Source organism: Rhea americana, unplaced genomic scaffold (assembly GCF_003343005.1).
Source record: "Rhea americana isolate MKP2758 unplaced genomic scaffold, rheAme1 scaffold_48, whole genome shotgun sequence".
NCBI classification, from domain to species: Eukaryota; Metazoa; Chordata; class Aves; order Rheiformes; family Rheidae; genus Rhea; species Rhea americana.
Window position 1 is genome coordinate 199,932 of NW_028186623.1, and position 26,544 is coordinate 226,475.

Genomic DNA, 26,544 nt, shown 5'->3' on the forward strand with positions numbered 1-26,544 from the left:
TTTCTTTCTTTCTTTCTTTCTTTCTTTCTTTCTTTCTTTCTCTCTCTCTCTCTCTCTCTCTCTCTCTCTTTCTTTCTTTCTCTCTCTCTCTCTCTCTCTCTCTTTTTTTTGGAGGGGGGGAGCGAGGGACGGGGCGGTGTGGAGGAGAAACATCAGCCTAGCTTGGGACGAGGCGGGGGAAGGGGAAGCAAAGAGTGTGGCAAAAAAACCACGAGCATAACCAACCTCTGGTGGCCTTGAGCAAGCGGGGACGCTGCTGTGACTCGGAGAATGGTTCCCCCTCCTTCTCCCCCGTCAAATTAACTAGTCCTTACGCCTTCACAAGGATAAAGTAAGCCTTGTCCAAGCCCCTTGAGGAGGCTCATGCTGTTTCTCAAAGCCTAGGCAGCAGGGGGTTGGTTTCCCTGCTTTTGGGGACCCTTGTGCAACTCTTACGGGCTCTTCTTGAGGGAGCGCTATAGCACAGAAGCAGCCCGAACAGACCAGCCTTGAAGCGAGAGAGACGCTGTGGGTGTGTTTGGGTTGGAGGATTTCGAAAGATGCCTATCGCCTGGGTGGGGTGTTGATCTCTTAAAAGTCTTTTTTTTTTTTTTTTTTTTCCTTTTTTTCTCTCTCTCATTTTTTTTCTTTTTGCTGACCCGGGAGAAAGAAGCTGCAAACTGGTAGGAACTGAAACTTTCTCCCTTAGATTGCAGTTTGTGACAAGTGCACGGTCTGGAAGGACCTCCAAAAAGGGGAGAGCAGGGGGAGGAAATGGGCAAGAAGGAAAAATGAAAAGAGGAAAGAAAGAGGGAATGAAAGGCGGAAAGTCAGAAAGAAGGAGAGAGACAGCAGGAGTGTGGAAAATACAAAATCTGGGAGGTTATGGCAGGAATAAGACACATCCCCACCACCACCTCTTCAGTTCTGTAGCAAAAGTAACTCAGGCCTCATTCAGGATRTGCTTCGTGCACCACAACCTTCTTTGATTTGTGGAGCCCTAAATATTGCATAGTGAAAGTGCAGAAATGTCCCATCTGTGCATTTGCTGCAGTGCACACCCAGACTTGCTTTTCTTTGCAGGCCACAAGCCCCCTGCACCATGCTCGGAAGGCTGCTGGAGGGTTCGCATGACCCACGTAGCTCATGGTGCCCACCAGGAGCTCCTCCTCTGCCCTGTCACCCTATGTTGCAAAGTATTATTGCTGCTTCCCCCCTATTTGGAGATGAGGAACTGCAACACAGAGCAAGTAGGCCTACAGTCACGTTGGGCAGGCTGTGGCAAAAGGAGGAACTCACCCACATTGCAGGTCACTACCCTGACTCCTGGGTCTGCCCACTCGCTGCTTTGCAGCCTTTGGTTGTATTTGCACACTTCTCTTGTAACCCAGAAATAATTCTGCTGTTTGAGCTAAGAGACTGGGGGATCCAGATACCCGGGARTCTCATCTTGGGTTCCCTTCCTGAGAAATTCCAGGATCATAAGCAAGCTGCTGCAGGTCCCCCCGTCCCGTTCACCTCCTTCTGTAATTCACTCTTTTCTGTAATGTGCATTTAGATCACTAGTTGAAAGCTTCTCCTGCAGTTTCCTAGGATTATATAAGGTTTCTTGTAAATTTTCTTGCTGGGGAGAAAAAGAGCAGGTTCCCAATAAGTCTTAGCCCCATACACTGGAAACTTTGTTGCAGTTCATCACCAAAAAGGAAGGGGTTAGGCCACCTTGCTTGGTTTGTCTTAGGTGAAGGGCAATGGGAGAGGATGTGGCTTGAGATGCTTAAATGTTTTTAATGTGTTGAGCTATAACCTGTACTTCAGGGTATGTTTTCTAAATTCTAGGACATACTAAAGCAAATCTTTAGGACATACTAAAGCAAATCCCTTATCCGAGGGAAAGCAGTTTAAAAGCAATCTTACCCCTGGATCTGTTTGCCTGAAGTTTGTTTTCTCTCAATGTTGTGCATTTGGATTGGAAATAATAGGGCAGAAAGATACACAGAGGTGATAGGAGAGAAAAAAAAATGTAGAGAAAATGACTAATGGTTGAGCAGCACTTCCCTCCAGAAACTCAGAAAAATACCTGCCGTTATATAGAAGTGCTATGCAGCTCAGAATAGAAGTGGGAGAGGGGCGCATCTTCCAGGTGACTGTCTTCTTTGAGAACAAGCTTAGAACTGTTTTCTACTCTGTCTTTTTGAGCACTTTAAATAACATAAGTGACTGTTCTTTCAGTTCCKATGCAAAATTATTCTGCAGACTGACTGTTTAATTTGAGTAAAAGAATTTTAATTACACACGTGCCTGATGCAGCAGGGAAATACGCTTTAAAATGCAGAGTCAAATTGGAGTCCAGTCTACTATAAAAATATYTCCCTTCACCCCGCACTTCCCAATATTGGGCTTGTACCTTCCTCTTTATCTTATTAGGCTGTTCAGAAAGTGTTTTGACAACAGGCTCTCTGATGGCTGGGTTTGATGACTTGGAATAATTTAACTGTAAACCTGCCTAAATGCAGGATAACTTCATAGGTAAGGGTTACAAGGCTGCAGTAATTCTGTAGCCCTGTCCTAAGGGCTCACGGTCACATGTAGCTGCAATGCTGGGGAAAGGGAGCATGGTCAGAGCACAGATGTGGTCAGGATGGCCCTGGGCTGCACTTTCTTCCTCTGTGGATATTGCATGCAAATGTAAATTGAAGTTGTCATCACAGTTCTTTAACACAGAGCTCAAGGAATGCATAAATAGAGTTATTATAGGATCAGCACAGGATTTCAAGACATTTTTCACTATCATGCATTGACTTAGGTCACATGAGGTATTGCTGAACCAAAGCATCAGGACTAGAATGCACCTTCTTCTCTTCACAAATAACTATTTATCTTGAGGGAATATAAATTAATTACTGAGGTGATGAGTAGCAATTTTTGTTGCATTCCTCAAATAATCTGTTTAATACCTAACTTGAGGGTTGGATTGGCTGGTTTGAAAAGTGATCTCTGGAATAATGTTCTAAGGTCTTTTATGGAGAAAGAAGTACTGCAAATCTTTATTAATTCATTTCCATATTCTGTTCACATTCTGTGAACAACCCTTGCAGAAGATGATTGGGAGCCAATGAGACTGAGGATGGCTTGTGTTTGGACTAATTTTAAATTATCTGTAACCTATTTTGTGCATCCAGATACTTCAATCCATATCTTATTTGTGTTAACATCCTGCTTTGACTTAATTCCTATTGTGTTTGGGCGGTTTTGGTTTTTATTGCTTCAAATTATATCAAAAACAGGGTACCTCTAATTTTGACAAGATGCCCATGCATGGACTTCTTTGCAGTAACACATGCTATGGCTTCAAACTGGTTTAATTGTTTCAGTTCCACCTTACATGCAGACAAGACATAATTAAAGTAAGTGCACTTGCTAAAACCTGGCTAATAGTAAAAAAAAAATGTATTGGATGTAACCATTGCTTTCATTCTGTGAAAATATGTTCATCCTTATATGGATGGGCATAAGAGAGAGTTAGACCATTTAAAGGACATACAATGGAAGTTCTGCATTACCCAGTTAGGTGACAACCGTGCATTTCTCTCCACGAGAAGACAACTCGTATGTCGGTGTTGCTATAGCAAAGGGTGGGGTAGGGTTTGTATTGCAATCGCTGTTTCTTGTCATTTGTGAGCTGTAGGCGTTCGCTCTCGTCCTGAAACTTGGTCATCAAGATCTCGAACTAAGAACATGTTTCCTTTTTTGAGCAAGCTTGAATGTCTGCTTGGCCATTTTTAAATTGCCCTGGCTTTGGGCCTTTAGAGATGTCCTTTCCTGGCAAAAAGGCATTGACTCTTAGGACAAGACCCTTAACTGAAAAAATTGCATAGATGTTCATTCACTGGAGTCTTTCTGTGTAGCTGTCCCTCAAAAGCAGTTTTGAACAAAACCATCTGAAATTTCCTATGCATAAATTCCTTGTTCCTTGACACCTCAGTCCATATGCAGGTGTCACACCTGTTGATGCTGGAGAACAGCTTTCTAATATACAATGGCACAAACTGTTAGGAACATTTTGTAATTGAGATATTTTCATAATGCTACTTATTTTGCTGCTTCATTTTCCCTCAAAGACCTATATGCAAATGAATGCCTTTTGCCATAGTATGAACTTATTATGATCATGCCTTAGAGCTGGATGCTGTCGACTCCAGGTATTCAGCATAAGCTCCCATTTGCTACACAAGCAAAACATGGGAAAAGAGTCTTTGCAGAATATGTAAGAACTGAGCAGCTCTGCCTCTCTGTGCTAGAATTTTTCCTGGTATAGGAAGGAAAAGTGGTCTGAAACAAACCTAATACACAACTAAGGCTAAGCACAACTGCTTAGATTGTAGGCACTTGGGATTTCATTCGGAGGCTTTAAAGAGGTGCTGAGAGCCTTTTATAGCTTCTCTCCACCACTGTGGATTTTACCCTAACAGGATGTGGTCACTTTGAGTAGTAGCATACATGTCTTGAGGATTTCATGCTCTTGTTTTAGTTATTTATTTTAATTCTGTGATGCTCCTACTGTAAAAGAAGGGAAAGGCCCAGCTTGTATCACTCCCTGCAGCATATATTCTAAGGAAAGTTTTGCTGGAGTCTTGATATGTAAGAGTAGGATTATTCATTGGAATATTATGAGAAAGAGACAGAAATCAAGAGCAGCAAAGAGTAAGATTACACTTCAAAGTGAAGTCTTAGATGACATGCTGATAAGATGAGATATGCTCCTAAGGTGAGAATGGCCTTTAAAGCAATTTTTGCACAAACCAGAATTTACTCTCTTCGGGTCTCTCATTCCTGTCTTTACAGAAGCCTTTCCTCTTGATTTCAGTTCATGTTGTCTTTGAAAGATTGAGGCCACAGACATATGAACACAGAACCCTATAAGATGAGGTATCTTTCATTCTCTTCCTCTTAAAACATCAGCCCATGAAGTATTTCTGCAGCACCATAGATTGCCTTTGAAAACTGAAAGTTTGTCGTTCTGCTTGAGTTTGCCTGACCACTTATTGAAAGGCAGTATGTCCCATCTCGGTGCAAACACGCACAAGTAGGAAAATTAAAGGAGCCAGGGGAGCCTTACCATTAGGTTTCCAGACATTTGTGGGTTTGCTAGACACCTAGCACTCCAGGAGCACAGTGTTAGTACTAGAGCAGGCATGGACGTGTGGCTGGCCTTGCCTAGAGGAGATGGGCCTAAGACATGAAGTGTAGTTCTACAACTTAGTTAGAAGTCAGCTTTTGCCCCAAATGTAAAAATCTCTTTAGATTGTTTGCTCTGAATTGAACAATTGATCTACTTCAGTGTCTGTGTCTGTTGCTCTTACGCACACATGAACATGAGCACACAGTCAATATATATATAGCATGGGCATGTAAAAAGAACTGATCTGGAGCACACTTCTCAGGTTGTAAGAAGTCTCATTTTACTTCCAGAGGAGATGCTTGAGAACACTTTCTGAGTGAACATTTTCTTGCAAGGCTGTTAGTGCATATTTATAGGTGTTTTTGAAAATATGGACCAAAATATCACAATGCAAATGTATTTTTCTGCCTTCTTCTGGAAATAAGTTGTCTGATTGCGGGCCCAGGTCTTTGCTAACCTGCATGCATGCTGTGTCATCATAGACACCAGGGCGGTCAGGGTGCAGGTCAAGATAATTTATTGTTAACCTGAATTGCGCTCGTATAAACAGCAATGTACACTACAGGACAACGCATAATCTAGTCTACTGAGTTCAAAATATCAAAGTCTCCAAAATGTTAATGCAACTACTACTTATTTTCTTTCTTCCTCTCATTACCCAGGCCACATAATTACTGATGTGTATCTACACAGCTAGTAACACTGATCTAGAAACCTGCCTCTTGTAGTAAAGCCACAAAGGTTACCTCCCTCCTCCCCCACCCCYGTCACCAAAAAGATTTTCCTTTAGCTGTAAGGCAGAGACCCAAACAAAAGCGATATATGTTAGCCTATGTTACCGTTGAAGCCAGTTAGGTATATCCTGATTWATTTTTTGCTTCTCTAGTGACAAATAGTACCAAAGGCAAAACTTTGAAAAAAGTGACCTGGCAGGAACCATCAGTATTTGATACCAGAGACACATTCATGTATTTATTTCTGGTTTGCTTCCATCTTTTGAAGTCAGAGCCCTAAAAATAGGCATGTAAGTGCATATTTGTGTAACTAGGCAAGCAGCTTGAGTTGCAAAGGTGCTGGCAGCCTGCAACTGTTACTAGTTTTTGAAGGTATCTGTTCCCTTTGAAAACCAAGCCACTTTCTAGTGCTTATTTGAGTATTTCAACTCTGTATGTAAACATGTTGATTAAAATTTGCAAAGCTGGCTAAGGGGCATTGAATATACAACTCCCAGTGGAAATAACTGAGAGAAATAAGGCTAAATCCCATGGGCACCTTTCAAAATCTCTGCTTTTGCTTCTCTTCAGCTTTGGCATGATACAGTAAAGAAAAGGACCTTGGTTCTTCATGTGCATCAAGCATTCCTTCTTTTCCCATTTTTTTCTAAAATGCAGTACAGAAACACAGCTCAGTAGAGTCTTCAGTGTTAAACACCATGATATAGCTAAGCCTACTGGTTTATTTACATGCATCATGATCCAGTTCTTCCAGTGTAGATGAACCTGGAACTCAAGCAAGAACAAGGCTGTAAAGGAGCAAAGGACATAAAAAAAAGAAAAAAAAAGTATAAAAACTCCCCAAACCTGACCAAGCTGCAGCCCCAGGAGTTGAACGTTTGCCTGTTGGCTCATGCTTGTCAATCATGCAGAGGGACTGAAATAACATAACGGGCAGGAGAGCCATTAATTAGTCATTTGCTGATTTCCCACTCAGCAAAAAACTGCCGTTCTTAACTAATGCTGGTTTTGATCTGAGGGAAGGAGATAAATCAGCAAGAATATGCTTTTTTTTTTTTTTTTTTTTTTTTTTTTAAAGTTAGCTGATGAGTGAAAAAAAGAAACTGGAGTGAAGTGTGGTGGTCTCAGTGGAAGGTGTGGTGAGCTCTGGAAACTGACTTTTGTATGATGAGAAAATTCTCATGTAAATGTTTTTTACTTTAAAAAGTGGATAAGCAAGAGATTAAAAGGTTAAAACACCACATTTATAGCTAGAAGCAGAGTTTGGCTCTCTGGTTTCTTCTGAATAGCTCTTCTTGTTGATCCAAGCTTGATTGACTTATAACTGCATCTGAACCAACCTCACATCAGTTCCTTTTTATCAGCCAAAGTGAGACTTCCTGTGCTCCACAGTCTGGTTTCCTGATGTGTTTCCTTTTTCCTTTTAACAGAACAAAGGAAACTGTAACTCCTCCACTGCTCCTGTTCCAAATCTCCTTGGGACTTCATATAACGCTAGCATCGAACATTTGCCTTTTATTTTTTCTGCCTRGTCTCTGTGTCAGGCTGCCTAGAGTGACAGTGCCCTCTTCATATCTCATTGAGTTTTGCATTGCCAACCRCAGAGAGGCAAGAACCGTGTTGTAGAAATGCAGTTACGTTTAAAGTAGTGGGCTACAGCCATGTTCTACACCACCAAAAGAAAACAGAAAAGGAGTATTTTGGCCAAAGGCTGCATTCTAGTACAGATAGGGGATTTTTAATGTTCTGGCAAAGGAAGCAAAAAATCAGCTGTTGAGATCTCATTGATTTGCACAGGCTTTTTTCAGTCTAGTAGGTGTGAAGATATTTGGTATTTGAACGTAGGCCTGGAACTTAGTGTCTAAAATATGTAAAATATGATGGCACTGCCATCGGCCGTACTGGACCTGGCAGCCCCTCGGGCTCCCACAGGAGCGATTCTCATCGCGAGCGACTGCGCCGAGCGGCGTCCGCTCTCTCCTCAGCCACGTTAGGAGCCTACAGTGCGTGTGAAGGAATCAGTGTAAAAGCAAAGCCGTTCCAGGCGGTGGGGAGCCTCTCCCTCGAGGAAGCGCTGTTTCTCCCCAGCTGCGGCACGGCACCCGGCTCACAGCCGCTCTCCTTTCCTGAGCGCCCTCGCAGGCTTGGCATGTCTGCTCCGATGCTCTGCTCCTCGTAAGAATCGCAAGCCCCCAGTGATTTAAATCTTGTGTGTTGTTAGAGACACCCAATCTCATTTATGGTCATGCTGTTTAGTCACTTGTCTTCTTGTTCAGATAGAGAGGAATGTGACCTTGGATCAGGATCAAGTAGATGCCGATAAACATGCTACTGAATGCAACTAAAGGCAGCTGCAGAGGTATAGAGTTATATGTTAGCGTAGAGATAAGTSTCAATATGGGCCTAATTCTGAGAAACATATACTGGATATCTGCAAATTTCCACTGAAATCAGTACAATTTGCTCATGTTTGGAGTTTATCAGGTCAGACCTTTTAACTGAAAGGCATTTGGCACTGACCTGAAAGGAAAAGCACTGGAGCTGCAGCTGTTAACTCCAGTGTCGCACAGCAGCTTGTTCGTAAGGGGCAGAAAGAGGCTGACCASGCTGAATTTTCAAAACCGAAAGCCTGGGAGCTTCTGCTCTCGGAGCCGCTTGTTCCAAACCACCGGAGTTCAGCAGGCTAAAAGAGAGGGGGGAGGGAAATCTGAAAGCTGCGCTGCACATTGCCCCTCTGCAAACTGGGGCAAACTGGGTTTGCAAATTCAGCCTCTCCAGAATGGGTTAGATCTGGGGTTCATTTATACAAACCAGGAATGGTAGGGCATGGAATAGGATAAAAGCTTYTGGCTTTGGCCTGTTTTCTGTGTGTGTCTTGATGTCTGTGGTGCGTGTTCTCGAAAGGGTAGCCAGGGATGGGCAGTGGTTAAAACAGACTGAAACAGCAGCGGGTTACTACAGCACACCAGCTCGCAAGAGAGCAGAGCTGCCAAGGAGCCCTGCTGGCCCAGGCCTGACAGAGGAGCAGGACCTGGGTCGCTTTGGGCCAGGGGGGAAACAAACAACATTGCTCTCCCATGGAATGGCCTTTCTGCAGGTTCCAGAGCACTGATTAGAGGTTTTCTCACATAATAACAAAACCCTATGTCTTTACATTGAAAAGTGACATTTTTCGTCAAATAATTTTGGATTACAAGTTAACAGAAAATTACATCCCATCTGTAAAATCCAGGGGAAAATCAAGCAAGTTTAGCCTTTTCTGCTGTGTTCTGTTTATGGAACAATTTCTATACAGTCTAATTCAATTTCTATAAAAACTCCATTGATTTAATCCCTATTAAATTGTAAGGATTTGTCCATGAGGGTCATGTTGCAGATCAGCCTCTAGGATGGACTCCTGATTAGAACCAGAAGTTGTGACTCGTATGATTAATTCCTTGTATTATGGTTGCTGTCCCAAGAGGCTCCCACCAAGATGAAGCATGGCACGTAGATGGAATAAGAGCCCGTAATCTAAACAGGCAAAGGAAAAAAAAAAAAWAGGAGATGAAATGTAGGAAGAAACCAGTCACTTGGCAAGTCAGCGTCAGAGCTAGAAACTGAGTCTTGGTGGCCATTCACAAATCCCTGGCATTAGAATTGCCCAGGGATTCTTGGACCGAAAACACCCTTGCACAAACTTGGAAAAGGAAGTTTTACCGCGGGCATGAAGAAAAGTCACCAGAGACAGAAATCAGTGATAGGTGCACAAGTTCAAAAGTCAAATAGATTGCCATCTATAAATTGATCCCAAAGGACTGAAAGCTATATTGGGTAGTTATCACAGTTGCTGTGGGTATCTTTGAGGCATACTGAGAATCTAGAGTACAGTCTGTGCAAGTCACAGTCCTTGAGAGATGAACTGCTGCTGCAAGAATAGTTTTTCTGATGATGACACTCCTAACCCAAACTTGTTGGCAAAATTCATGCAATGTGCGTGGTAATGTCCTTCCTTAGTTAGATCTAATATACACATGCATATCTTCCAGCAGCACAAATATTTATGTTTTGGTGGTATTTCTAAGAACCATGAACTAATACATTTGACTTCATTAAAACCAATCAGACTTTAAAGTAAGCATGCAGTGAAGTGATTTGCTAGATGAAGGCAAGAATTTTCAGCATCATCCTGCAAGTATTACCAAAATTGTCGGTAATGGCTCCACCCTGACAAGAGAAAGAATGATCTTAAATTAAATGAGATACTGACGCACAGAGCAAAACTGTGTGTTTTATCAGGATCTAGGGTGGTTTTACTTGAACTTATTTCTTCTGAATCTCCTTTTAGTGCCTTTTCTACCAGACAAGCGAGCGTGTAAATGTGTGCAACAAGCTGCCCTTGTGATCATGAATTCCCTTGTGATACTAAGATCATACTTGAAACCTGAGATGTCTCTAGTAGGCTGAAGGGAAACTGCTACCATTGCAGTGGCACATGGCCCAAACTCCAGCTCCTAACAGTCTAGCTGCAGATTGAGCGTCTGTTCAGAATCTTATAGTACGTTGTTTTTGTGTTGTAAGCTTCCCTCTTCATTGCGTAAGGACAAAGCAAGGACAGATCCAGACTTTTTACTCACAGAGACATTTTAGAGGAAGATACAGATCGGGATGTTGTCATGCCAATGTCCTGTCTGGTCTTTGGTCTTCTGAAAAGCAACTCTGCCATCCTGTCCTCCTCTTGACACAGATAYTGAGTCCTCTGGATTTTGAGTAATGCTTTAGGGAAGGCTGTGTAAAAAATGTACCTAAGGTGCAACATCACGTGGCACTTTTTTGGTAGGAAAAGGCTATACCCGCTTTAACTCTTGAGTCCCAATGAAGTCCTGCTGGGACACACAGTTGCTGCATGACAACATTAAAGATGAGACTGGTCTCTGTCCACCTTGCTGATGTCTGCAGGGCACCTCAAGCTCTGTGGTCTTAAGAATCCTATGCCTTCACAGCACTTGTGGAGGAGTAGGCAAGGGTTTTAGCAAACGGCTAGAGTCTACCACCTTCAGAAAGAGAGAGCRTGCCACTGAAGTTCAAGCTTACTTGCAATTAATCTTTTTGAATTCCTCTGGATTTACACCTCTGTATCGACAAGCAGACATTTTCTGACTCTCTTAGAATATGGGGCAGTCATTAACAGATGAAATAAGCTTGCAGTTCTCTGCTCTTCATTTTTGGTATTCTCATATGTCATCTCTGTTTCAGGAAGGATGTAATTATGGTTGATCATTAGTGTTATGAATTATTTGTGTTATAGTAGTGCCTTGAGACCAGAGTGGTCTCTGTTGTGCTAAGCACTGTATGTAACAAGAGATTCTTCTCCTAAATTCCTTAGAAGTGAAGAAAAGTTAAGGCACTTAATTTGAACTCCAGAGTGGAAGCAATTCTTGAGCTGAGTCCAGTCCTCTGTCAGACATGACCGTGCTCTGTAATCCCTTTCACAAACTCCTCAAGCCTTCTCTAAAGGAAAGATAATTATTTTTTCCACCAATGCTACTCCACATTGAAAAGGAGTTATAAAACATCCSTATTCTGATGTTTAACTATGTTCTTCTGATTTTGAGCTGACATGTATTCATGGCTGATTTATACCTGTTTCCTCTCTTGCCAGCACTGTCTACTAGCTTAAACAGCACTTTTCCTTCCCTGATGCTATGCTACCCGTGTAGCCATAGACTACTGCCATACCGTCTCTCAGCCTTTGTTCTGCCAGATAAGCAAAAATCTTCAAATTTCTTCCATAAGACCCTTCTCCTGGGTGTCCTGTCAGCCCTGGTCTGCACCTGTTCCAGTTTGAATTCGTCTCTTCTCAACAGGAGCGACCAGCAGCACGCTCTTTCCTTGCGTCTGGCATTAATACTTCATACTGGAAGAACCCTCCCTGATGCAATTCTGGGACTGTGAGGCTTTTTTCTTTCTTTTTTCTTTTCTTTCTTTTTTCTGGTGAGTCAGAAAAATCTGTGAACACTTAATTCACTCCAGTCTTTATCCTCAGCAGTGCCCTACCTGGTTCAGCTAGTTCTGCCACAGATTTCCCAATGAATTTAGGCAGGTCACTTCATCTCCRCGTCTCAGTTTCTCATCCGTACAAGTAAGCAAATGCTTTCTTTTCTTTCAACCTTGTCCGGCTGATTTGGAGTAGATGCTCTTTGGAGGTAAGACTGACTTCAGTTCTATTCATGGGCAGCAGCTATGATGATCTCAGTAACATTGTAGGCATATCTTACAATGCAATATAATTAACAGAGAGAAACCCAATGATTCTTGCCATTATACTGTTTATAAACGTTCAGCAGCCTTCTGTGGTGTTCCTGAGATGGGCACAGCTAGCAACCCTTTTGGGCCGTGCACTCATTTGTAGCGCAGGTTTGTAGCATTGCAGCTGTGGCTGGTATGCGTGTTTTCCCTTAGATCAAAGACCATCACTGGCTGTGCAGAAGGAGTAAGAAGGGTGTGAAGTCCAAATGATTTTCCAGATCTGTGTGGTTCAGCGAGCGCCCTGTGCTGCCTGGTGAAGGAGTCCAGCTGAGTACGTGCATGTGTCTCTGAAGCTGCTCCATGGATTCATACACAGAGCACACACACAGCTAAGATTTCAACTAGGCCTAAATACCAGATGGTTTCTTACATAAGCCAAAGTTTTATGTGTTTTAAAATAACAGCAGCCACTATACAGGCAGAATCCCGCTCTGATTGTCCATTTCTTCCATTAATTTCTTTCCCTCTTTCATACTTTTGCAGCTCTAGGATTTGTCGTTTCAAAACCTGCAGCTGCAGACCTACCTCCCCTCAAAAATAATTAATTAAAATAACCCTAAACCACAGAAACCCTGTCTTGTGAGTAGCACTTTTCTCATCAAGCACTGTTTTGTGCCAGCCTGAAAAAGGAGAAGGACAGGCAGGGGCTTAGCTGACATGCCATGCAAACGTGTCTGGAGACGTGTATTGTGGAAGGTGAGCACACGCCAGCAGAGAGTCACATGTATGTAACTGAGGTCAACGCAGCAAGATCCAAAGGAGCAGAAAGAGACCTGGCTGAGGAAAGAAATCCCTGAGCGCTGACAGGCTGTCCTCCCCRGTGCTGCCCAGGTCTTTCTTTACTTTCAGGTGCTCCAGAACAGGATCTGTCTCTTTTTCCTATGAAATCCAAGGGTTAGATCCTCTCCCCTTCCCTAACTCTCTCTCTCTCTCTCCCTGAGTTTGCTTTCTCTCCTGTACTCCTATACTTTTAAAGTCCTGGCACGGCCCCTATTATGGTTTCCAGCCATGTGCCTCATAATCTTAGTTATGTTTGCTCCTTTGAAATATACTGGTGCCATTTTCCACAGCTAACTGTAGTGGAAACTTGACCCCCAAGAGGCACAGTGACTTCCTTTGTGGTGAAACGGGGGTTGAGCCCATGTCTCTCAAATCGCAGGCTTTGCTCTTACGTCCAACCTCCAGCCTGTTCACGTACTGCCTGCTCCCTGCTGTGGACAGAGCTCCTCTGCTAGCATCAGCACAGCTTCAGGAAAGTGCCCTGACACCTGCAGCACCAGCTACTTTCAGGTCCTGAGGGCCCAGCTCTGCAGAGACGGCCCTCCCTGCTTGAGACCGAACCTCCACACAGCAAGGACCTCCCTTGGGCTCCCCCACAAACATCATGGCTTCAGGGTGGGTCTTTCCAAGCCGCCTCTACCTTGCACGTGCATGCATACACAAACACGCGAGTGCTCACAGAYGCTATCTCTTCTCTACTTCTGTGAACTGGTGTCTTTAATAGAAAGCATGTTTGTTTGTTTTTAACAGACTGAAGTCTGTTAAAAAGTTTAGCTTTAAGGTCTTTAAGAACAGATTAAAAACCCATCTGTCAGCAGTGGCATAGAGAGGGTTGATTTTTTGCCAGACCAGGGTGGCTTCTTGAAGTCCCTCCATCTCTATTGGTATGTTGCTCCATACTGACACTTAGGTATCTGCTTTAATGTCTCTTGGGGCAGAGGTGGCTTTCAGCTGTGCCTGYGGAAAACCTTTGCTAAATCATGCCAAATTTGGCTAGACTAGGGCTAATGWTATAAGTGATACCCGAAAAGGTTAGGATCCAGCGTACTCAATGGGAATGGACTGCAGCTGAATGTTAGGCTCTATCTGCAAATATGTTTAGTCCATGAAGCAATATTTGATGCAGATGGTATCAGTACAGGCAGTGTTTATTGACACAAGGCTCAGTGAATATACAATATATTAAGTAAACAAAGTGCTTTTGAGTAGCATCAGCTACACTGGATATAAGCATTATAGCTGTTCTCTTATTCCAGTGTATGTTGGGGGTTAAACTAGTGGAGTTAAGCAAACAGCTGACAGATGGATCAGTCTCAGGCATTGTATATATATACACATGCAGACACATATATATCTTTTACACCCTTACTCTTCCACTGACTCCATCAAAATGGACCTGGACTCTCACTAGGGCCAGCAGATGAGCAGGTCTAGATGACTATCACTGTTGATTTCTATAGTGTGAGACATACAAAATGTTTCAAAAATCATTTTGAAGGACAGGTTCTTGACTCAAATATTTCATCTGAATTTCCTTCTATTTTTAAACCCAGTATTACAGTTAATGTGGACTCATGTGGCTATATACCTTCCTTGGTGCAGGTTATACCATCTGGAGCTGGTAAGGCATTGAAAGGGGGCAGGATGGCCAGCTCCCACAGCTTGGGGGAATGCCACAAAGAAGCTCCAGGGGATATTTTTCCTATAACAATAACAACTGTTCTAGGAAAAGGCTGTTTGGTGCTTAAAACATGAGATTATGATCCAGGTTATTTGATTTCACTTACTGGCTCTGCCAGTGACTTTTTGTATGACCACAGGAAGTCATTGAACTGCCAGGGCGGACTGATCATTTCCCTGCTTGCTATCTTGCCTACGCAGGCCCTGAGCTCTCCGGAGTGGGAACCATCCTCCCGAATGGATTTGCCCTGTGCTAGCCCAGTGGCAAATTGCAGTTTGCTCATTGTGAGGAGGCAGCTGAGTATTTCACCAGGAGCTGTGTCCAGGATGCGTGCATTTGCTTATTGGTGATTACAGCTAACTTAATGGGTTACTACAAGTAATACTTCTACAAGAGAAAATGTTCAGAGACCTGAAATTATCTGTAACAAAGTGTTCTTAGCATCTCAGATCATAATCAGTCATCTATTATTTAGTAAAAAGATAAAGAGGAAAGATCTCTCTTTTGGTATCTATTCTGCTCAGCAGATAACAATCACATTCACATGTTCCTCCTTCTGAGMGAGCTAGACTTTCTGAAAAATACTGTTCAGTGAACAGGAGCCTCCTTGGCTTTATTCTTCTTTCTATCATTTCTTTCCTACAGGCCTTGAGGAAATCATCATAGCTTTCTGTGCGGTGATTTTCCTATTTGTGAAATAATGATAATAGGTAGCACTCTTCTGGGCTAAGGCCGAGAAGCGACAAATGCTCACAAAGAGCTTTGTAAGCCCTGGATGAAGAGTGCTGTAGATGCCTAAAGCATCAACAGAAGATCCCCTCTGAAATAAAGTTCAAATCAGCTGGATGCAAGAGATCAGGTATTTGCAGCTAGGAGAGGAAACATACTATTTATAGGATCTAAAATGTTCTAGTCACTTGTGAAACACAGAGGAAAAAAAAGCAGTCTTTGCTCTGAAAGCCATACAACTTAAAGCAATTRCATTAACAGAAATCTCATGATGCATGCATCATATTGAGCTCGTACAGTTACACCCTCTCAGCATGAGCAAGAGGGCTGGTAGCTGTACCCCCCCCTCTGTGTTTCGGGAAGCCTGCTGGGGAGCAGTAGCCATCGAGTGTTCAGTACTACCTGGTCTTGCGGACACATTTCTCTTTCCAGCCCTGATAGCCAAATACGTAAAAGTCATGGGGCTTGCTTTTCCTGAGCAGAAAGGTGCAATATGTACCTATAAAGCATGCTCCCCCCTCCCCGATGGCCCGATTTAAAGAATCCGAGGGGCAACGTTAGAGCAGAGGCTGGAGCCTGCGCCCATTCGCTCTGCCCTCGTTGCTGCCAACTGCCTTGCTCTCCCCGCGCTGTTATTGTTTGATTTTGGCCTGCTGAGACAGGTGCAAATCTGCTTCCAGATCACACTTGGATACGTGGCAAGCAAATTTTCATTAGAGGCCGCAACAACAAGAAACAGCTCTCGTCTCTCAATGCTCTATAGAACTGGGAACGTCTTTCTGCRTGCACCTGACAGTGTCTGCGTGCAGGGGCACAGCGCCGGGGTTGCTAGGGACAAGTGCTTTCCAATGGGGGGCTTGCATCGTTTCATCCTGTTAGTCATTTAGCAAGTGCTATTTTTTTTTGCAAGCTGATTCTTCAAAAACAAAGGAGGGGGCAAAGCAAACGCAGTTAAAATGTTTTGTCTTTTGAGCAAGCTCAGAGCCTCCCCCTGTTTCATGAAACTCTCGAATGTGGTTGGAGGTTTGCTGCAAGAGTGGAAGCCCTGATCTCAGATACTAACATTTTGCTTAAAGGGGCTAGTTCTTTACTTGTTGTAAGAAAAAGATTCACAAGGTAGGCCAGACAGGCAAACGGAGGCAGCGAAGGCCTACTCTCCTGGAAAGCTGATAGTTCACGTGCTCTTCTGGGCAAAATCATTAGCTTGTTCTAGACAAGTGTCCCTTAGCTTATTTGGTCAAGGTCGCACAGTATCTTAGAGCTAGAGCTGAGAAATGTACCCTGGAGTCCAGGTTTTCTCTCTCTAGTTGCACCTGGGGGGGGGGGGGGGGTTGAAGCAAGCTGGAAGCTCTCGAGGTGGAATGAATTTATAGAAAAAATAGGAAATTCAGAGATCTACTTGAATATAAATCGCTGGAGCTTCAGTTGATATAACCTGTTTTAGTGAATATAATGAAGAAAGCCTGATTTTTGCATATAAAAGCTTTGACTTTTATTTTCAGATGAACAATTATATTGTAGATTAGATGAGYGATGGATAGCAAAGATCTCGGGTAAACAGAAGAGGGGGAAAGGGCCRTATGTTTTGAGTGACACAGAGAAACAAGTGAGATAAACCTGCAGAAACCCCCAGGAGAGGGAAGCTTCGGCATCCATGCAGATGCTTAAAGTGCAGCCCCATGATTAGGCRTAAGTTCATATCATCTTTGTCAGAAAAGGTATGAGAAATTTAAGGAGCATTTCAGCTAAAGAGAGAAACCAGGCAGATGAAAACAGGAAACAAGGCCAGTGCAGTTTTGAGTGGCCTTTACCTTAATACTCTCATGTCACCAACCTGGGCTCATAATAAACTCTCTGTATGGTACAAGTRCACATGTCAGAACGCATTTAGTTCTGGACACCACATGGTCAAAGAAGCTTTAAGAACTAATAGCGTACAAAAGAGAAGCCAGAAACGGGGCAGTGTGSGGCTATTTGTGTAGAAGGACTGAAAGAGAAATGTTGGATGGTATGGCAATACCGTTGCCAGTTCTCGTGATACTTGGTGTTTGTCTGGAAACCATAAATAGCACTGTAATTAAACAAGAATCTCAGCATTTATTTAAGAAAAGTGAGTTTCTTATGGTTGCAGGGAAGAGCTAGAAATTATCTCCTGTAAAACTTTAATCTGGATATAAATGCAATTAGACTTTTAATGAAGATTATGTAAAAATGCCTTCGTTGCACGTGTCCTGCGGGCAGCCCTGCCTTAAGGTTACGTTACAAGCCAATGAGGGGAAGCTATGGAAGTAATTTGGCAGGTAGGATGATGAAAAGGAAGTGGTGTGTGAGCTTGTAATTTTAAAATTAAACCTGACGAAACCCCAGGAAAGGCCCCGCTGGTAGATGAAGTSAGATAGGTCGTTTCCCCCCTTCCGCCCCATTCCATTTCTGTTATTTCTTCTATCACCGCAAATGATAAAAGGAAGCGGGGACTGAACTGCGTTTATTAATTCGTGCTTCAGAATGACAATAGGACACCTGGACCAGCACCTGTCAGAATATGATGCAAATTAGCCCCGCAAATCTAGTCTTGATCAGTGCAACCATAATGAAGCACTAATAGAACTGATAATGATTTCAGTGGTATTCATAGGAACAAGCTTTGCTCGGATATTGGCTCAATTGCATTAATTAATGCGGTACATACAGAAACGCAGCATTGCTCYCATTCACTGGGACTTCCTGATGCTTTTCTGTTGCTGTTTGTTTTTTAAACAGACAAAAAAGGGACTTATTATATTTGCAAACAATGGAATCGTGGAGATGCTCTGATTTACTCTGCGATAGAGAGGGGATGATGGCTGAAAGCTTAAATTAAAGCAGGATTTCCTTCTGTTCTCTCAAAGGAAAGGTTAACATTTGCTAATAACAGCCACAGGCTGTAAATGGCCTAAGTGTCATATGATGGATTTTTCTGATTGCTTTTAATCGAGGTTTTTAGAAATCATGGGGTGTAAACAAAGAAATGAGCAACCGTCGAACGCCTCTGAATAAACCTCAGTAGATTTGACTAAGATAAGAAAAAGTATTCTGACAATGAAGTAATAACAGGTTTTTTGCTTCCTGAGTTAGACTGTTTTTTATCATTATTATTTTATTTTTCCTTATTCTGTATCTCTCACTGAGATAAACTGGTCTGCACAGATGGATATATATTGGCACGGGTTTCGTGAGTGGGTGGAGGGTTTTTTACCCTGCAAAGATATGAAGTTGTTAAATTATCTATTTCATCTCTCACGTGTTTTTTTTTATTTTATTTTTTCTATAGAACTTCAGGCCAAATTTAGAAGATAGGAATGATTTAGAAAAGGTTTCTTTACTATGTTCCAATCAGCAGAAAGTTGCAGATGGTCTTTGCCGAAAAACAACTACTTTTCGTTAAGTGCACGCCCAGGAGAAAGGGGTTCTGCAGACTTACGGAGGGAGGGATTTCATTATCCCCCCTGGAAATAAAGGACGTGGAAGGGATTCTCTGAACAAAGAGAATCCCAGGAGAGGACAAATTTGTCCTGGAGAAAGAAACCTGGATTCTTTGTSTTTGTTAATAGGACCCAAAATGCACAGAATTTTTGGCCCGGTGTGACGTGGGCTGCGTTTTTCAGAAATTCGGGAGCAGTGACATGAGAGGGTTTTTTCCGTGCCATCTCGTAGCGGACTTGTGAGGCCGACAGGGACAGGCCAAACACACGGTTACCAGGGTTCCTGTTTGCGCTGCGGGGGGGGTTGGCCCATCGCATCAGCTGCAGGGAGTCCTACTATACAGCAAATCTTTAAAAAGAGAGGGAAGGTGGAGGGGAAGGAGGGAGGGGGCTCTGCAATTTTAGCAGAGAGCGTATTGGGTGAAATGCATGCAAATGTCCAGCTGACACAAGCTGTATCCTCTCCCATGAAAAACTTCATAATAATCTGTGCAGAACATCACTTCTGGATAAACACAATAATGCTATAAATACCCCCGGCCATTTCCTGTTGTTCTTACTGCAGCTTGCACAGGGTTTGTGTCTGGGTGAGGGTGTGACTATAATCCACATAGTAACACATACATTAACCTTTTTCTCTGCTTCTCTTGCTGATTGTGTTATGATCTTGAATAAAAAATGGTTTTTRCTCTCTAAAGAAATGCATTCTTTGGCAGTTAACCTGTGGTTTATTGTACAGAGCGTGGAATTCATCACTAATGAATTCAGCAATTTTAATTTRTATTTTATATAAAGGATTTAGGGCACCAAAACTATGAACTCRTGTGCCAGTGAACAGATTAATTGACTTTAATACAAGTAGTCATGGTAATGCATATTTCTAATCCTAGGTTATTTAGACTTCATGTATATTCTTAATTTCAATTATCATACTTAAATGGAACTAAAAACACCTTAAAACATGATATTGAGATGGGGAAAAATTCARACTCTTTCCTGAGTATTTTATGCTTGATATTTACTGAACTATCTATTTCATTTAAGTGGATTTGCTATTTTAGTGAGACAGTTACAGAAACAAAATTTACCTGTATCTCTGGTTGTTAATTATGTAAATACAGTGGATGTAAAGGAAGAAAGGAAATTAAACTATTAGTCAGACTTGAGAGGGATGCCCCTGATTTTTAACTGTAGGAATTAAGTCTTCAGAGGACTAGACCAAAGGTTCCTGTAACCATATCATTTTAACTCCGCAATTTCCTTTAAACTGATAATTCTTTTAAATAGCGTTGGCAATGTACTTTTTACTACACAGGATAAGCCTAAAGTCCAGATCATGAATACTTGCTGAATGGCTTAAAATTTCCATCTAAATTAAGGCAAAAACCTGGGGCTAGATATAAAAAAGAACTTGGGCACCTCCAAAGGCGACCCTGTACTGCTAAAGTTTAAAAACTGGTGTGCTAAAGAGGAATGCAGAGCTAGGTTTACATCCGCAGACTTACWACGCTTGCAGAGGGAGTCAGAGCGTAGCTGGAACTGCAGAGCAGCCACGCTAACAGGTACTGGAGCTGGTAAGGACGTGTGAAGCAGGCTACCTCACTTGATACAGCTGCTCCACCACCCTGGAGGCGTGCTTGGGCAATGGAGACGTCGGGCTGCATCTAGGCAGCGCAGAAGAAGGTCTCCTGCTGCTCTGGATGAATGTCAGACTTCCCATAGGCAGCTKCTCCTGCCACCTCCAGTGCTCCTGGGAGAGCAGGGCCCACGACCGCGGCGCCTGGTGCGCTGCAGCACGCTCGGCGCACRCCCAGGGTCTAAGGCCCTCGACGCACTGCTCTGCTCAACTCCTGCCCCGCCAAGGGGTTTGCGCAGGAGGCAGGTGTCCAGCTTCCCAGCTCCAGGGATCTCCGAGTTCCTTCCCAAGGCGCAACTGCAAGCACCYAGGGATCTTTCAGGTCAAAACGTTTGTCACTTCCATAGCTACTTAGGCGATTGCTGGCCATCGTTTTTCTTTGGACTGATATTTTAGAGCAGGACTATTTTTGTGTCATTTCTTGGATCTGCCTTTTAAGCATGGGGTCAGTTTTAATCAGAGGATCAATYCCATCTTCATTCTGCACCAGCAGGTAAATAGCTCTTTCAGTTTATACGAGAAAAACGTTCAAGAACAGAGTTTTGGTAAGTGCAAAATGCAGAAACTGAACAGAAACTGCCCCATTTGTGAAAGGAACCAGGTCCCACCAGCTAACCTGTCCGCTGCTCTCCGTGAGCGAGGAAAAACGAGCAGAAGAAGAGTATTTTCTTAAAAAAAAAAGATGATTGCAGAACAGTTTGCCTGTGATCATGAACCCATGAGGCGGAGTGGGTGTGTGCRATGGATCCGTTTCATGCGAAACGCAGGGAAGGAAATGGCAATAACAGGCAAATATTGGGGGGAAGAGAGCTGATGAATGAAACAGAGACCGAAGGCTGTGTGCCTGCTCCTGCGTACCGATTTTTTACCCGCATGCCTTTTTGCCTTTTTACCTTATTAACTGAGTCAAAGCAGAGAGAACAGTTTTCAAAAGCTTTAAAGGAAGTTAAAATACATTTTGGTTGCCTATGCATTTGCAGATGTCCCTGAAGGAAACCCGTTACATGTTGCATTATAGCTCAGTGTCTRAAGCTTTTGGAGAGAATCCAAATAGTTGGGCTCTCAGCCTGGTTTTACTACTGTTGTGCTGCTTGACCTTTGGCAAATTATGTGGATCCTTTGTGTCCTTGTTTGCCTATATGTTAAAAAAAGAAAAAGTGAAGTTTTTCACAGATGAGAAGTGACATGAAATCTGCACTTAATGCAAATTTTACTGTGTGAGACAAACTAGAAAWTTTTTCAGTGTTTACTAACAACTGCCTAACATTTTTATTTGATGATCCTGAAGAAAGTTGCTTTCCTGGTGGTTAATCCTGAGATCCTCTGGCATCTCTAAACATGTTATGCCTAGCATGAAATGAAGTAGTAAGGGAGAGTAAAGCGTAGTAAGCAAATATATGTCTGTAATATATATAAAATGTATCCTGTCATGTAACCATGATGGATATGAGTGGTATACAAAGACACGTGAATTCCCGTGCAAAAAAAAAATCCCTATTCCCCTGAATTCCTCTGAATTCCTCTGAGTGGGGGCCTGGACTAGGTGATCTCCAGGGTCCTTTCCAACCTAGGTGTCCGCGGCAGRGGAGCTGTGGATCATGCTCCAGACACACCACTCTAGGGTTATTGCATCCCTACACATACAGGGGAGAGAAGAGAARATAAAACAGGCTGGGCAGCAAGGTCTGGGGAAAGGACAACCAAGGAGGAAAATGAGAGCGTTGTCACTGCCTTCATCTGCTCCACGCCAGCTCATTGCTTCCCTAGAGCCAGAGGTTTGGTCTGATCTGTAGCCTCTAGAAGCTAATTTATATTACCCAGCTCTTCTGTGAACTCAGAGTAGTGGGCACTCTGCAATCTATGTTTCCCCACATTTGCATTTATTAGTATCAGTAGCAGATTACCATGTTAGRTTTCAACATACCAGCTCGTATTTGGAGATGGTTCATGTATCCAGGTAGGCTAATCCTCTTTCACACCTGCAAGCAGGGATTTGACAATGTTAATATTTATTTCTGATCTCTCATTAGCTGTATTGATCTCTGCATGCCAGACTTCCAATCACGTAGCATTTTGCCATTTATTAAGAGCTACCTTTGAAGTAACGGTTTTTCTTCAGCATTTATGGTATAGCCAGGTAGCGGGTGCCTCTATTTTCAGTCAGTGACTATTGCAAGGTAACCACTGCCTGTTCTGTGTTACYGTCTCCTTCCCAACCAGAGAGAATGGAAGGAGGAATCTGTATATGGTGTGACATGATAATTTTTTCATCCTGAATTTTGGACGCTCTGAATAATGCATTTAAAAAACAGAACTTCCAATAGGCAATAAAATACCTGAACCCCCTTTAGCTGTCATGTGCATGTAACTTTTAAGTTGTTTGAGCTGGGGAAGAGTTGAATGTGTACAGCTCCAAGCACATGAGGGCCCTTTCAAAATCTCTTGAGGTGTTACTGTAATACCACCATCACCACCTCACAGCTACGTTCTGAGAACTGCAGTTGCCATGCGAGTAGTACACAGCACGCTCATACGAGCTCGCTCTTCCTGGACTCTCTGGATTGTTCGTACCTAGCTCTCACTGGTGCTCTGCATCCAGTAATTATGAAATGCTTTACAAAAAAGCTCACTTGCATCACCCCTGTTTTGTGGCAGCTCTATAAGGTGATACGTGTTTTCCCCAAGTCACCCAATAGGCCCCAGGTCCCCTCAAAGCGGTATTATCTCAATAATAACAGCAACGATCTTTTACTTGGCATTGACTGTACACTTGAAAGTGTTTAGGGAGCTGGTTTCCTTTCTTTCTGTCCATCCTATGAATGTTATGTGAAGCAATGTTTCAAATTTCTTGGTTGTCCCCACTGAAGACAAATCRTCTTAATACAGGAACAGACAGAGCAGCCAAGATGCTGAGATACTGATGAATTACTGAGGCACTGACCACTAAAAAGCTTGTTTTCAGAGGATGCTGATGAAGACAGTGACTGTTAGACCTGCCATGAGGAAAGCATTCTTCTTCCCTTGAATGTTGATGTATCGGACCTTTCAACAGATGCAGCTCAGGCTTGCAAGAGATGTTCAACCCAGTCTGTGACTGGTATCCTGGAAGGGGGCTGCAGTTTTTCTTTTGGTCCTTTTCTGTGTCTCTTACAGACCTCTGCAAAACTTCCACTAGCTTTGCTGGCATGGTAGCCAGCCTAAAAGACTTAATTTGGTCCTCTCTCCAAAACCTTTAGCAGTATTCACTCTATGGTTTTATCAGGGATGTATACAAGAAGATTCACATTAGATATGGAGTGATCATTTTCAACGTAATGTCTTCTTATTAGAAARATGCAAATTTGTCAAAACCCTACCTATTCACAGGAAAGGTTTGTTTTTGACAGCTTTCTCAGTTTGAAAAAGCAAAAAGAATTTAAATTGCTGAAAGTCCTAGTTGGTACTTTCTAATATTTTCCAAGTTTTTGAAACTGTTCTTCATTTAGAAACAAAAGTTAATTCTAATACTTTTTAAGGAAACTAAAAAGGTTAAAACTGAAATGAGACATGCAGAGTACCTGGAACAAAAAAWTTCAGTTAACTCCATGTGGACTTTTATGGATAATCATTTTGACCTTTTATTCAGAATCAAGATTAGAAAATTTCTCACGTTCTCTACAATTTTCTTGGAAAGGGAAACAATCTTTTGCCACATTCTGAGTTTGTCTCTGTCTTACACTGTGACCTGGGCACCCACTTTCGCCCCCCTTTTTACACAGAGAACTTCAACTGAGCCAACAAATTGCCCCAAGTGGCTCAGCTGACAGACGTAGCCTTAGGCAGTATCTGTGTACAGACTGCAGTTTCATCAGCGCGTTTGCTTGAATTTGTTTGGAATTTGCTTTTAATTTCTGTTGAGTTGGTTTGGTTTTGTTTTGTCGGATAAGGAGCTTAGGCTTGATTTTGTCCAAGGCGTAAGAACTTGCAACTTCCCTTAGCTTCAGAGAGCTTTGTGAGGATTTACTCTTATGAAAAAAAATAAGACAAGCCTTTCCCCGGTTCACACTGAAGTCCTGAGACTGCTTACAGCCAGAATACTGAGCATACGCTTCTGTCTTCATTTTCTTATCTTCGAGGGTATAGTTGACCACGTTTGCCTTCACAGAATCCCAGTGAAGTGGCAGCAAAATTACCGCTGTTGTGCTGGTTGGCACCAGAGACACAGAAAGCCCAAGGACAAACAGGAAATATGCTGCGTAGCGGGTAAATGAGCCCACATCTCCCAAATATCTATCACTCTAGTATTCTAACCACAGGACCATCTTTTTTGTGCTTCCTGTACACTTCCTGCTCACTTGCAAGCTGAGGAAGTGAGCGATGTTGAGGTGTGAACATTATTAGTGTATTTGTTTGTGTTGTGAAAGCACTTAGAAGGCAGAGGTAGAGACCATGACCAAATATGGACCAGTGTGCCAACGTACTGGGCTCAGAACAGAAAAAAAAAAGCCTGCTTTGCCCAAGCGTTTACAAGCAAGGTGCTAAATGAGCAATAACAGGTGGATGCAGACAGATAGGATAGTGCAAGGTCGCATGAGACCAGCCAGTGTAATGAGGAGTTTTCTCAGCAAGCCATATCTCTAGGGGCTCGGAGGCACTCCAGGAAGAGAGAAAAGTAAGGTAGGTTTTGAAGGACAGATGTGACATAGAACCTGCCAGAGGTAAATTCACCCCCAAAGTGATGATGCTAATTCACAGAATGTGTTTGTTTTAACTGTTTTTGTTCTGTTTTCTGGGTGTTTAAGAAAACTGCCTCACAGTGCCCCACAAACATCAGTGTGTCCAATGTTGAGAGGTTCTTAGAGCCAGTACTTCAAGAAGSTCTGCTATCTGGGAACTTCTCTGTGAATTCAGCAGAGTAAAAGACACCACTGTCTATGCCTGCGTATACATTGGAAGTAGGAAGAATAGTCTGGTGGCTCTGGGTGTAAGCCTAACTCTTGGGGGAAAAAATGAAATCCATGCTTAATCACAGGTCTTGCTCTATGGAAAGAGAGGATGCTAGGAGATCAGCTTTGGCAAAGCTTTTAAGAACTGGCCACCGCGTGAGTTGTTTATCCTACCAAAGTCCACAGAAAGGAGCAAACACTTGCACCCCTTTTGCTTCCCATCCCATAGCAACCTGGCATCCAAGCGTGGCAGCGAGGGTGAGTGTATGTGGGCCGGAGGGGCTTTGGGAGGAGCCCCCAAGCTACAAACACATACTCTTTTCTGGGGCAGTCAGCTGGTGTGTCTACAGCATTTGCCAAGGCTTTCAGATTAACTTCTGCAAATTAGGCATAATATTTTCACAGTTTCACAGTTTGTTGTGAGGATGAATGCGCTACAGATCATGAGGTGCTCAGACAACGTGGGGCCTGGTAGGTAACTAGAGGTAGGCATGTATTTACCAAGGTCCCCAAAAAAATTCTGCCAGTCAGSTGAAGTGTTCTCAGTACCACCTTGTTGACTGGTCCACAGCCGCTACCTCCATCCTTTTAGTATCCATGCGACAGTTCAACAGAATTTGAGCCAAGGCAGGATGTCACTATTATGTAGCCAAATTCCATCCTGATAGCAAGATCCAGCAGATTTTTGTTTTGTTTTTAAGTCTATAAAACGTGTAGGAGCCTTGTATTTTCATAACAGAGATTCCCATTGGTGACACTACTAAAATGTAACAGTTTTCTTTATTCCATTCTTTATGGCCTGAAACGTACTCAGGACAAAACACAATGCTGATACTGGTTTGGGCCTATGCCAATGTGTGCCTCCAATTTGTTTTCTTTTTTAAGCCCTCAGTTTCACTAACAAATCAGAAAGAGGTCTTTGAAGAGTTTTTTCCTTTTTTTTTTTTTCTTTTTCTGTAATGCTCCCATTTTCTTTAGAAGGAACGGAGCAAAGACAAGAGGAACCAGGTTTGGCTCTTGTCCAACTAAAGACAAAAGTAAAATGTGTATGTACTGACTAATGCAGCTGAGGCCACAGAGATGACACCTAAATTCCTAGGACCCAGGGTACCTCCTTTTCTTAAGCTGCTTTTGAAATCCCAGCCAAACTGA

The 26,544-nt window shown here is 42.8% G+C and overlaps 1 protein-coding gene across 4 annotated transcripts in view; it reads left to right on the plus strand.

The window, feature by feature from the left end:
• The window catches only part of FLI1 (Fli-1 proto-oncogene, ETS transcription factor), a 94,208-nt gene that overhangs the window by 14,343 nt on the left and 53,321 nt on the right, over positions 1 to 26,544 (plus strand). The window lies entirely within an intron of this gene.